Below are 12,503 nucleotides of genomic sequence, written 5' to 3' on the forward strand. Positions count from 1 at the left end.
ATGGACATTTGTGTTGTTTTCACTTTGGGGCTGTTGTGAATAATGCTGTTAAGAACATTTGTGTACACATATATTTTCATTTCTTTGGGTATATATACCTAGGAATGGTAACTATGTTTAATATTTCGAAGAACTACCAGGCTGTTTTCCAAAGTCACAAGACACTATTTCAAACTTTTTTTGTGTGTGTGTGACAGATTTCCCACTCTGTCACCCAGGCATTGTACCATTTTGCCTTCCTGGCATCAGTGCACGAAAGTTCCAGTTTCTCTACTTTCCCATCAACATTTCCTATTGTTTGTCTTTTCACACCCACATCCTAGTGGTTGTGAAATGGTATTTCATTGTGGTTTTGGTTTGCAGTTCTTCAAGAACTAATAATGATGTTGAGCATTATTTCTGTGGTTACTGACCACTTGTGTATCTTCCTTGTAGAAGCACCGATTTAGATTTTTGCTGTTATTTGTTTATTTACTTTTCAAGACAGAGTCTTGCTCTGTCTCCCAGGCTGGAGTGCAATGGCATGATCACGGCTCACTTCGACCTTTGCTTCCCAAGCTCAAGCAATCGTCCTGCCTCAGCCTACAGGTGTGTGTCACTATGCCCAGCTAATTTTTGTATCTTTTGTAGAGACAGGGTTTTGCCATGTTGCCCAGACTGGTCTCAAACTCTTGGGCTCAAGCCGTCTGCTCACCTCAGCCTCCCAAAGTGCTGGGATTACAGACTTGAGCCACCACTTCCAGCCTGCTATCAGTTTTATGGTTTCACCTCTTATGTTTAGGTCTTTAATCCATTTTGAGTTAACTTTTGGGTATGGCGTTAGGTAAGAGTCCAACTTCACTCTTTTGCATGTACCTATCCAATTGTTTCAGCATGCTTTATTGAATTGTCTTAGTACTTTTGCTGAAAATCAATTAACTCTAAATGTGAGAATTATTTCTAGACTCTCGGTTCTATTCCATTGATCTATATATCTGTCCTTTTGTCAGTGCTACTCTGTCTTGATACTGTAACTTAATGTTTTGATTCTTTGCAAAAGAGTTCCTTGCAATTTCATATGAATTCCCAAGTAGACAGCTTCCTGTTCTCCCACCCTGAGAAACACATAGTTTCTCAGACCACAACCACTCCTTACTGACCCACTAGCACAGACTTAATTAGTAACTTCCAATTTCAATCATTATGGATGATTATTCACCCAGTTCTCAAATCAGAAGGGCCTGCGTGGGTAAGGGGCTCCTATTACTGATGATGAGTGGACACAGACTGGGCCCCAGGGTCACTGTCCTGAGCACACTAAGAATGAACTTGAGAGTGACTCATGGGGCTGTCTATGGAGCAGATTCCCTCTCCATAGGACAGAGGCCCAGATACAGAGCCACCAACCCAGCACAAACTCCTCAGTGTGGGGATGGAGAGCAAACCTCCAGGAATTCCTGCGTTCTGGGGAGTATGTGCACTGGCAGCATTGAAACAAGGAAATGACATCATACTAGACAATCTGAAGTAGTTCTCTCTTCAAAACCTCTGAAAGAGTTGAATAAAATATAGTTAACATTTTTTTAAATGCACAGGTGAACTAACAGAAAAGTGAAGAAAATCACCAGGGGCCAAAAATAGAGAGAGAGGTAGCCAGAGCAATCATCGTGAGCCCACAGTAAGGCTGTCTTGGGGCCTTGGCCTCAGTAACCCAGGCCACAGCTTTTAACACAGCACGAGTAAAGAACTTGTGCCCTGATGAAGTGAGAATTAAGAACATAATAAGAGTAGACGAGAAAGCAATGCTGCTCCCACCCCATCCTAGAAAAAACCAAGGCAACTCATTTATTTTAGCTTGTGTCTGGGTGAAGGACAAAGAAAAGAGTCTCCTGAGAATTTCTAACACAAGCCTACTACTCCTGGGAATCAAGGGTGTCAGTTCATGCTTCCCAAGGAGGGTAGTCCTTAAACCAACAACTTGAAAGTAAAAATTAGTCCCTGATCATCTGCTTGGTAAAAATTTTAAAGTGTAATAATGAACATGGAGAAAGAGGTGTAGATCTTAAGGATCTTTTTCACACTGCTAGTGAAAATATAAATTTGTGCAGTCACTTTGGAATATGGGTTGTCCTAAAGTTGAACATTCACACACTCTATATGACGGAGAAGCTCCTCTTGCAGGTAAATGCCCAAGATAGTTGGACATGAACAAAAGCCACAATGATATATATGGATGTTCATAGCAGCATTCCTCATAATAGCAGACATTTGAAGAATCCAAATATCTCTCAGTGGGATAAAGGACAGTATAAACTTAGTGAAATTTATCCAATTAAATATTATACAGGAGTCAAAATGAATGAACTGTAGTGACTTGCAGTAATATAAATGAAAAGAGTAAATTCCAAAAGATTACAGATTATACATAGCATAATACCCTCTGAGTTTCTAAGGAAAAAAATATATATGTTTCTTTGCATATATACATATTTATGTATATATATGTATATAGCAGAATTCATGAGAATCAGAATTCCATCCCCTTCGGTAATTTATTGTTTTGTCCTAAATGCGTCTTCTTGAGGGCTTTGTTTCTAAAAGTACTGTTTGTTTTTAACAGGAAGTATGGTGCCATCAATGTGAATATGCACCATCATGCTCTCTCTCCCCACAGGACTGTGCCGGTGCCTACAGTCTCCCCATCAGACCCTTATCTCTTCCAGTCAGATGTTGACATTGCCAGTTCCTCCTTGGAACTGCTACTACTTCTATTTATATCATTGCGGTAGTGTATGAATGTGAATTCTAGCCCAGTCATGGGCAGAGACGGGTAGGAATGAAGAGTCATCAAGCAGGGGGAAGGGTGAAAAGAGACGGACAATTCAAACACGTACAGAGTGATTTAGGGACAGGATACTAAAGAAGAGAGTGCAGGAAACCTGAAACCTTGCAGATGTAACGTGAGAGAGGATTCAGGGTAAGATTTCTTCTTTGTAAATAGATTGAGGCCTCCCTTTCCTGGCCACCTCTGCCTGCTTCAATAGCTACCTCCTTAAAGTCCCCTTGTACTGTCATTATTGTCATAGTTACTCATAATATCCTTGGGACACTTTTTTTCACTGTGGCCCTGAGCTGTTATTGAGGTGATAAATTGCGGAACATTTCATCAATTTATATCTCTGATTTCCGGGTAAATCATAAGAAAATTGTTCCTAAGTAATATGCTTATTCATCCATTTGGCTTAGTCCATTCATTATTATACCCTCAAGTACTGTAGGGACTTCAGAAATCTTCTTGTCCAACCATCTCATTTTACAAATGAAAAAGTGAGGCTCATATTGGAGGAGTGACTTTATAGTAGGATCTACAAGGGGAGTTGTTGGTACGTACAAAATGTCAGTTACTGGTGACACTGAATAGACCTGACATCTTCAGTCACTAGATGAAACATTCAATGTTACCTTCTCCAGTGACAAGAATCTACAGTACAGCAAAGTAACCTGAATGGACATACCTTAGTCACTTCTGTGAAATAGCAGACGAAAGGGGCTATTTTCTAACATACACTAAACCCAGAGGGCAGGACAAGTCCTTGGGGGCTCAGGATAATATGTCCACCTTTATAAGAGCCCAGGGAGAACCCTTCAGATCCTAACTTCAGCACAAAAACTCAGAGAGGAAAGGAAAAGGTACCAATGACCATCTCAGCCACATTTCCATTTTTACTCACTAAGAGGGAGATGCTGCCCACTCTGCACAGGACAAATCTGGGAGGCTTGAGGTTGAGGAAGATGTGAGAAATAAACTTCTTCTTCTTTTATTTTTTGGAGATGCCAAGGCTAGAGGTCAATGGCGCAATCTTGGCTCACTGTAACCTCTGCCTCCCGGGTTCAAGCGATTCTCCTGTCTCAGTCTCCCATGTAGCTGGGACTACAGGCATGTGCCACCACCCTTGGCTAATTTTTGTATTTTTAGTAGAGATGAAGTTTCACCATGTTGGCCAGGCTGGTCTTGAACTCCTGACCTTAAGTGAGCCACTGGCTTCGGCCTCCCAAAGTGCTAGGATTATAGGCGTGAGCCACTGCACCCAGCCTGGAATTAACTTCTTAAATTGAAAATTGTGTCAAGATGAAGGGAGGTAATGGAATCTAAGAGGCAATGAATAGAAGTTGTTCTTTCTCAGGAAGGCCTGGCCAGCTTGGGGTCAATTCAACAGTGACCTGATCAATCAAAACATGTAATGACACAAAAAATATAATAATCTTGATGTTATACATAAATATACAAGGTTGTCCATTGTAGTGATGTTTGTTTAACAGCCTAAATGTCCATAAGAGAGAATTAGGTCATGAATTATTGTACCTCCCTTTGCGAGACCACATGCTTGAAAAGAGGGAAGTCCAGAGAGGAACAGGGGTAGGTCATGCTCATGGGTGCTGGAGCAAAGCCTGAGCTTATATGCTAGAAGCAGCTGTGATCACTGCCATTTACAGACCTTTGTAAGGAGGCTGAGGCTGCCAACTACATTCTTTCCCACTTTCCATTCAATGTCCTACCAGACTACTTGATGTTCCAAATATGTAATGCTCTGAATTTTATGCCATTTTATCTGCCTAGTGTGGCTTCTTACCTGGCTCATTTTTATCCATACTTCAAGTACCACCTCCACTTTAAAACCTTCCTGAGCTTCACCAGGTAGATAGGAAATTGCAAATATTTGTTCATACATCTGCTAAATGTGCTAGACTGTGACTTTCTCAGTAACAACCATGGTGATGATGATTTTAACTGTGGAGAAGCCAGAAGAAGTACACTGTGGTATTAACGAATAGCCAGTACTAAGGCCGGGCACAGTGGTTCACGCCTATAATCCCAGCACTTTGGGAGGCTGAGGCAGGTGGATCTCGAGGCCAGGAGTTCAAGACAAGACTGACCAACGTGGTGAAATCCTGTCTTTACTAAAATACAAAAATTAGCCAGGTATGGTGGTGTGCACCTGTAGCCCCAGTTACTCGGGAGGCTGAGACAGGAGAACCCAGAAAATGGAGGTTGCAGTGAGCCGAGATTGTGCCACTGCACTCCAGCCTGGACCACAGAGCCCAACTTCATCTCAAAAATAAAAAATAAAAAAAGAATAGTCAATACTGTGTTTAGCAGGAAGATAAAACATCAAATACTACAGAGTAGCACACTGCTAGGGCCAGGTTAGTGGTTATGCTAGCCAGACTTCCATGCAGGGTGGAAGACGAAAAATGCCAGAATTTCAATCCTCAAGTTAGATGAAAAACTTAAACACGTGAAAAGTCACTCAGCCTTGTCTACAATAAGTACAACATACTATTTTTCATCAACTTTATTGGTAATAATAAAAAAGTTTTATGAAGCGACATATTGGTAATGTTACGGAGAAACAGAAATATTTGGCCAGGTGTGGTGGCTCGTGCCTGTAAGCCCAGCACTTTGGGAGAGGCTGAGGCAGGCAGATTTCTTGAGCTCAGGAGTTTGAGACCAGCCTGGGCAACAAGACAAAACCATGTTTCTACAAAAAATACAAAAATTAGCAGAGCTTGGTGGCACATGCCTATATTCCCAGCTACTCAGAAGGCTGATGTAGGAGGATTGCTTGAGTGTGTGAAGTCAAAGCTGCAGTGAGCCGAGATTGTGCCACTGCCCTTCAGCCTGGGTGACAGAACAAGATATTGTCTCAACAAAACCAGAAATATTTGCTGGTGGGAGGGTAAATTGGTATAAATTTTTTGAGAGGCAATTGGCAATATTTGTCAAAATTTTAAATCCATTTATTTTTAGCCAAGCTGTTCTGATAATCCTTTACTCATATGTGTACACGTCTATTTAATGACATGTAGGCAAGGTTACTCACTGTAGCATTTTTTTGTAATAGCAAATTTTGTAAACAACTTGAAATTCATGAATAAAGAAAGGTCAAAATCATTCACACAATGGAATATGCTGCAGTCTTTAAAAAGAATAAAGGAGCTTTATGTGTACTGACTGACTTGGGATGATCTCTAAGATGTAGTTTAAAATGAGAGAAATCAAAGTGCATGATAGAATTTACAGTATATTAAAAGTTGTGAATATTAGGGGATATATATATATTTCACCCAAAGATATACATAAGTGTATATGTATGTATAGACTTATGTGTATCTTTGGGTGAAGGGATATTAAGGGATATATATATTTCACCCAAGTGAACAAAAAGTGAAGATATACACTTTTGAAGCCTTAGCTAGGGCTGCTGTAACAAAATACCATAGACTATGTGGCTTAAGAAGAGAAATTTATTTCTCACAATTCTGGATGAAAGACATTTGAGATTGAGTGGTCAGCAGGGTTGGTTTTTTCTGAGGCCTCTCTCCTTGGTGTGTTGATGACTGTCTTCTCCCTGTGTCTTCACATGGCCTTCCTTCTGTGTGCGTCTATGTCCTATAATGTATATATTTTTTGAGATAGAGTCTCGCTGTCACCCAGGCTGGAGTGCAGTGGCGCGATCTTGGCTCACTGCAACCTCCGCCTCCAGGTTCAAGTAATTCTCCTGCTTCAGCCTCTCAAGCAGCCAGGATTACAGGCATGTGCCACCACATCCAGCTAATTTTTGTATTTTTACTAGAGGCAGGGTTTCACCATTTTGGCCAGGCTGGTCTTGAACTCCTAACCTCAGGTGATCTGCCTGCCTTAGCCTCCCAAAGTGGGGGGATTACAGGCACAAGCCACCATACTGGGTACTAGTCAGATTGGAGCCTGCCCTAATACCCTCACTTTTTTTTTTTTTTTTTTTTTGGAGACGGAGTTTCGCTCTTGTTACCCAGGCTGGAGTGCAATGGCACGATCTCGGCTCACTGCAACCTCCTCCTCCTGGGTTCAGGCAATTCTCCTGCCTCAGCCTCCTGAGTAGCTGGGATTACAGGCACGCACCACCATGCCCAGCTAATGTTTTGTATTTTTAGTAGAGACGGGGTTTCACCATGTTGACCAGGATGGTCTCTATCTCTTGACCTCGTGATCCACCCGCCTCGGCCTCCCAAAGTGCTGGGATTACAGGCTTGAGCCACTGCGCCCGGCTGTTTTTTTTGTTTTTTGTTTTTTGGTTTTTTTTTTTTTAAAGACTGTTATGTCTAAACGTACCTCAAGTATATTCTGAGGTTCTGGAGGTTGAGATTTCAACATACGAACTTGGGGGGAGGAAGGGGACCACAGTTCTACCTGTAACAATACGGTCCACACACACTCTTGCAGATGCCTGTGAGGGGCTGACAACCCGTGGTGACCACATTGCTCCTGTCAGAGGGGAACTGTTGGGCCAGTGAACAGTTGAGGGGGAGACACACTTCCTACGCTTTTGTATTTTGAAGTTTCTATGCTATGCACGCAATATCTATTTTGAAATTTAATTCGGTAAAAATAAAGGGAAAATTTAAAGTCTCAATACTTTTCTTTGCTCTGTATTTTAAACATTCCTTCTTTTATTTTCTTTGCTAAAGATTAATGATTTACTTATTAAAATAAGCCTGGATCTGTACCCTTTTGTGTTTCTCTCACCTAGGAAGGCATTTGTTTTGTGCAACCCCAGCAACAGCCTGCTGAGACTTGTTTCACATAAAACTACGTCATCTATCCTGGAAGATTCCTTTATACCAACTGTACAGAACAGCAGTGGAAATTTCTTTTATGGATGCTCAGTGACCTGTTCATGCTCTTTGGCCCCTTCCTCACTCACCCGGCCACCCTGACCTCCTGGGGTTCCTGGAGAGACTGCACCAGGCAGGGTGCTGCCTGAGGTCTCCACTCTAGCTCTGGGGCTGCTATCCCCCAGGTGTCCAGCGGACTTCACTTCCTTTAAGATTTTGCTCAGTCTCACTTCCTCAAGGACACTTACCTACCTTGGCCATTGTATTTGCATTTGCAACCAGCCCTCCTCTCTCCACCCCACTTCCTCTCCTTAGTCCCAATCCAGTTCATGCGTACTTCTTGGTTATTTTTCACTTTCTTCTTCTTCTCTTTTTTTTTAGATGGAGTCTTGCTGTGTCGCAGGCTGGAGTGCAGTGGTGAGATCTTGGGCTCACTGCCACCTCCGCCTCCCAGGTTCAGCGATTCTCCTGCCTCGGCCTCCCAAGTAGCTGGGATTACAGGTGTGTGCAACCACACCCGGCTAATTTTTGTATTTTAGTAAAGATGAGGTTTCACCATGTCGACCAGGCTGGTCTCGAACTCCTGACCTCGTGATCCACCTGCCTTGGCCTCCCAAAGTGCTAGGATTACAGGCATGAGCCACCGTACCAGGCCACTTCTTGGTTATTTTTCTATTGCACTCATCACCTTCTAACATACTGTTTATATTTCTTGTTTGTCTTCTCCACTAGAATGTCAACTCCACGAGGTCAGGAATCTTTGCCTATGTTGTTCACAGGTGAATCCCAAGCACCTGGAATTGTGCCCGGCACACAGTACGTACTCCATCAAGATTGGCTGAATGACCAACCGAACGAATGAATGCCTGATAACAATGTGTATTTTTTTGTGCCCAAGGAAAGAAGCTCTGAGTCCCAGGCTTCACTGCTGCTTCTCTCCTGACATCTCTCCTCTGTGGTGAAACTCAGGTCTCCATTTATTACGATGAACAACAACCAGAGTCACCGCCTCAAGCATCAGGCCTCCCTTTAGGCACTTACCTGTTAGCTCATCGATTCTCACAGACATTGTGATTTCGGTACTACAGATACGCTCATTCTACAAATGAAGGCTCAGTAGTGACAAGTAACTAGCTCAGGGATACCAACAAGTAAGGAAGAACCCCAGGGCTATTGCACAATTTTTTTTTTGAGACAGAAATTTAAGAGAATTTCTTTTTCAAATCCAGCTGAATATTTTTTGACCCTCTCTCCATCTAGTGATTCTAGTGCGTCAGCCTCCTGAGTAGCGGGGACCACAGGCGCGTGCCACCAAGCCCAGCTAAGTTTTGTATTTTTAGTAGAGATGGGATTTCGTCCTGTTGGCCTGGCTGGTCTCTAACTCCTGACCTCAAGTGATCCACCCGCCTTGGTCTCACAGAGTGCTGGAATTACGGGCTTGAGCCACTGCCGCCCGACCACAATTTATGACTTTCTATCACACACTGAGGTTAGAAACTACCCTTTGGGAAGATCCTCTGTCCCTCCATCCTTGTCTGTGTCTATAACTGCCTGCCTATACACTTTTCTAAGAATAAAATCTGCTTTCTCCTTTTTAGAGGAGTTTAATGACATGGTGGGGTGGCTGAGAGCTGAGCTCATCTCAGGTAAGGTTCATGGCAGAATCAGTTTCCTGAAGTCAAGTTTCTAGGTCAGGCACGGTGTCTCACGCCTGTAATCCCAGCACTTTGGGAGGCTGAGACAGGCAGATCACCTGATGTCAGGAGTTCGAGACCAGCCTGGCCAACATGGTGAAACACCATAATTTTGCAGAAATCCCAAAATTAGCTGGATGAGGCGGTGGGTACCTGTAATTCCAGCTACTTGGGAGGCTGAGGAAGGAGAATCACTTGATCCCAGGAGGCAGAGGTTTCAGTGAGCTGAGATCGCACCACTGCACTCCAGCCTGGGTGACAGAGCGATACTCTATCTCAAAAAATAAAAAAGTTTCTTTCAGCGAATATCAATGGTGCTCCTGCTAGGCACCTAGAAATGGGCTGGACTCCTTGGATTCTAAAGATAAGCCTCAGGGAGAATTGTAGACTAACAGAAATTGCTCCTCAAACCCCATTTCCATTTAATTCAAGTTTTTCTGGACAAGGACAGGCCTGGTCAATGTTAACCCCAAATCTGGGTGAGTGAGGGGTGTCCAAAGCTCCAGAAGTCCTTATTTTCTTGATGATTAGCATTCTTGATTTTAGGTTATTTAATGCAGAGAGGGAATCACATACAATCTATAAGAGCAGAAATCCCCAATTATGTTTCAGCAGGGAAGGCATTACACAATTTCTTCAGAAGTAAACTCACCCTCCTAATTATGGATGCCCGGGGCTACAATCACAGATAAATAGCATTTCCAAAGTCTAAGGTTCTTCCTGCTTCCTTCTCCAAAGCGATTCTCGAAAAGCTACCTGGGCCCTAGGTGCTGCAGAGGTGGGTGAGGCAGGCTGGGGGAGCAGGCCTGACCAGAGGTCCAGAGGTGAGAGCAGGACAGGAGTAAGATGCCTTGTCTACATTACCCTAGAAGGGAGGGCTTGCCACTCAGCGGCAGGGACTCTAGGGCTCAGCTCTTTTGCGCTTTGCCTCAGCTGTAAAGTGGCCTCACACGCAGTCATGACCCTCCTTGGGCAGCCTGCATCTGGTGAGCGAAGTGGGGAGCCGATCTGAGATACTGACAGGAAATCCTCACTCCCCACCTCCACTGCAGGCTCCCGAGCATTTTGTCAGGCCTGCATCACAGTTCAACTCGTCCCTGGGCCTGATCCTGCTTCTTCCCTTCCCTTTCAGGGGTGCTGATCCTTAATAAACATTTTGAGTCCCTAAACTCCCTTTTAATGTCTGTTGGAAAACCCACCCTATGACAATGAGTTAGGCGCAGCTGCTGATACAGAAAGAAGAGGTATCTTTGGCCAAGCCTAACCCACATCAACTCTGGGGCACCATCCGAGGAAGAGATGTTCTAACTGGTGGGCAAAGCACAGCGCTGTGCACAGAGGGGCCAGCGACGCTCAGCTCCAGCAGGCCTGTCGGAGACAACGTGCAACTTTACTGTGACTCTATTCTCTTCTCCATCATATCCCGATGTAGGCCTTTAATGTATTTCCCCTGAGTCATTTTGTAGTCTTTTAATTCTTCTTGTCTTCCACTCGACTGATCTTTCTGAAACCCATATCTGATCATGCCATTCTCTTCCATAAAACCTTTCAAAGACTCCTTTTAAACCTCAGGATCAGGCCCCCAAATGACTTAATTTGAATTATCATTGCCTTGAGATCTGGCCTTGGTTTGCTGTAAGCTTCTCTCTCTAAGCTCTGGGCTCAGCCAGCCCCTTTCCCACTTCTCACTATTGCTACCTAACAGGCTGAGGGGGCTTTTCCCACTGCTCCAGGTACCAGAATCATCAGCTGAAAACAATAGGCTCCAGGTACCAGAGCCATCAGCTGAAAGCAATAGTACTCTCCCCTTCTAAAGAGAGCTGCCAGCTTAGGCACAGACATCCTCCTGGGGCTTAATAAGAGTAGCAGAACTGCCCCGATGCTCTCACCAACCGTCACAAACACCTGCCACCACATCCCAAGTCTGGGGAGAAAGGGGGACGGCAGAGTGATGGAGGACAGTCAAGGCAGATGGCAGAGTTTCCTGAGGACGTGGGTTGTGGCATCTCACACTGGAAGGCTGCGCACTGGGCCAGGCCGTTCAGCAGAGGGGCAGACTATTGGTTTGGGAGCAGTGGAGGCGGGAGGAGAGCGCAGGTGGACCTCCCATCTGGGAGCACCCAGGAGAGTTCTCACCTGAGCCCCTGGCAAACCCGGCACTTAAATGCCTCCTACCCTGAGGGAAAGACGGCCAGCCAGAGAGTCACAGTGACCGCAGAGAGGATCACGACAGTGGATGGTTAGAGAGTGACATTCGCCCCTTGCCCTTCTCTCCTGTCCACCCCTCGCTGGAAGTGCTGGTTGTCATCGGGATTCCAGCTCCAGTCTCTGTAAGTGAGTTTGAAGTTTTAAACTATATTGTAAAAGCTAGAGAGGGGGATCTGAAGGAGGGTGGTTGAAGACAGTGACTCAAAAAGAAAACAGTTTGTGTTTGTGCCCCATTTTATACTTTAGAGTTATACCATCTTCCTTAAACCCCAGCAGGACCACCTGCTTCTTGTAACTACTTCAGGAAAGGGTGGCATGCCAGGCAGGAGCTGGCTCCGCTTTGTCCTTCCACCTAGGAATGGGGATGGGCTATGGATGCCAGCATTTCTCCCTTCCCTTCAGTCTCAGCATTAACAGTAGTTGGCTGAGCACTTTCCGCTTGCCAGGCAGTGTTTTAAATTATTGATGTGTGGCCCGGTGCGGTGGCTCACGCCTGTAATCCCAGCACTTTGGGAGGCTGAGGCAGGCAGATCACCTGAGGTCAAGTTTGAGACCAGCCTGGCCAACATGGCAAAACTCTGTCTCTACTAAAAATCAATCAATCAATCAATCAATCAATCAATCAATCTATCTATCTATCTTTCTATCTATCTATCTGTATGTACATACATACAAAAAAATTGGCTGGGCATGGTGGCAAACACCTGTAATGCCAGCTACCTAGGAGAATTGCTTGAACTAGGGAGGTGAAGGTTGCAGTGAGCTGAGATTACATTACTGCACACGCCAGCTTGGGCAACAGTGAGACTCTGTCTCTAAATAAATAAATCAATAAAGAATGAATGTCTGCCCAATTCAAGCTCATTACTTCAAGAGCAGATCATACCTGCTTCCTCCATGACTTCTCTCATCCGCTCTAAAACTGCTCCCAGCCAGGCAGAGATGATGCAGTTGGTATCTTTACAATAT

General features: G+C 44.3%; 1 long non-coding RNA gene across 1 annotated transcript; it reads left to right on the forward strand.

Annotated features, from left to right (window-relative positions):
- Positions 1 to 308: 308 nt before the first annotated feature.
- On the forward strand, positions 309 to 12,068 carry LOC141585411 (uncharacterized). The gene is made up of 4 exons (XR_012518858.1): positions 309 to 2,956; positions 8,014 to 8,133; positions 8,365 to 8,448; positions 8,531 to 12,068. It is a non-coding gene; the product is annotated as an uncharacterized LOC141585411 (long non-coding RNA).
- Positions 12,069 to 12,503: the final 435 nt, after the last annotated feature.

The sequence above is a fragment of the Saimiri boliviensis genome, chromosome 8 (genome assembly GCF_048565385.1).
Source record: "Saimiri boliviensis isolate mSaiBol1 chromosome 8, mSaiBol1.pri, whole genome shotgun sequence".
Taxonomy (NCBI): domain Eukaryota; kingdom Metazoa; phylum Chordata; class Mammalia; order Primates; family Cebidae; genus Saimiri; species Saimiri boliviensis.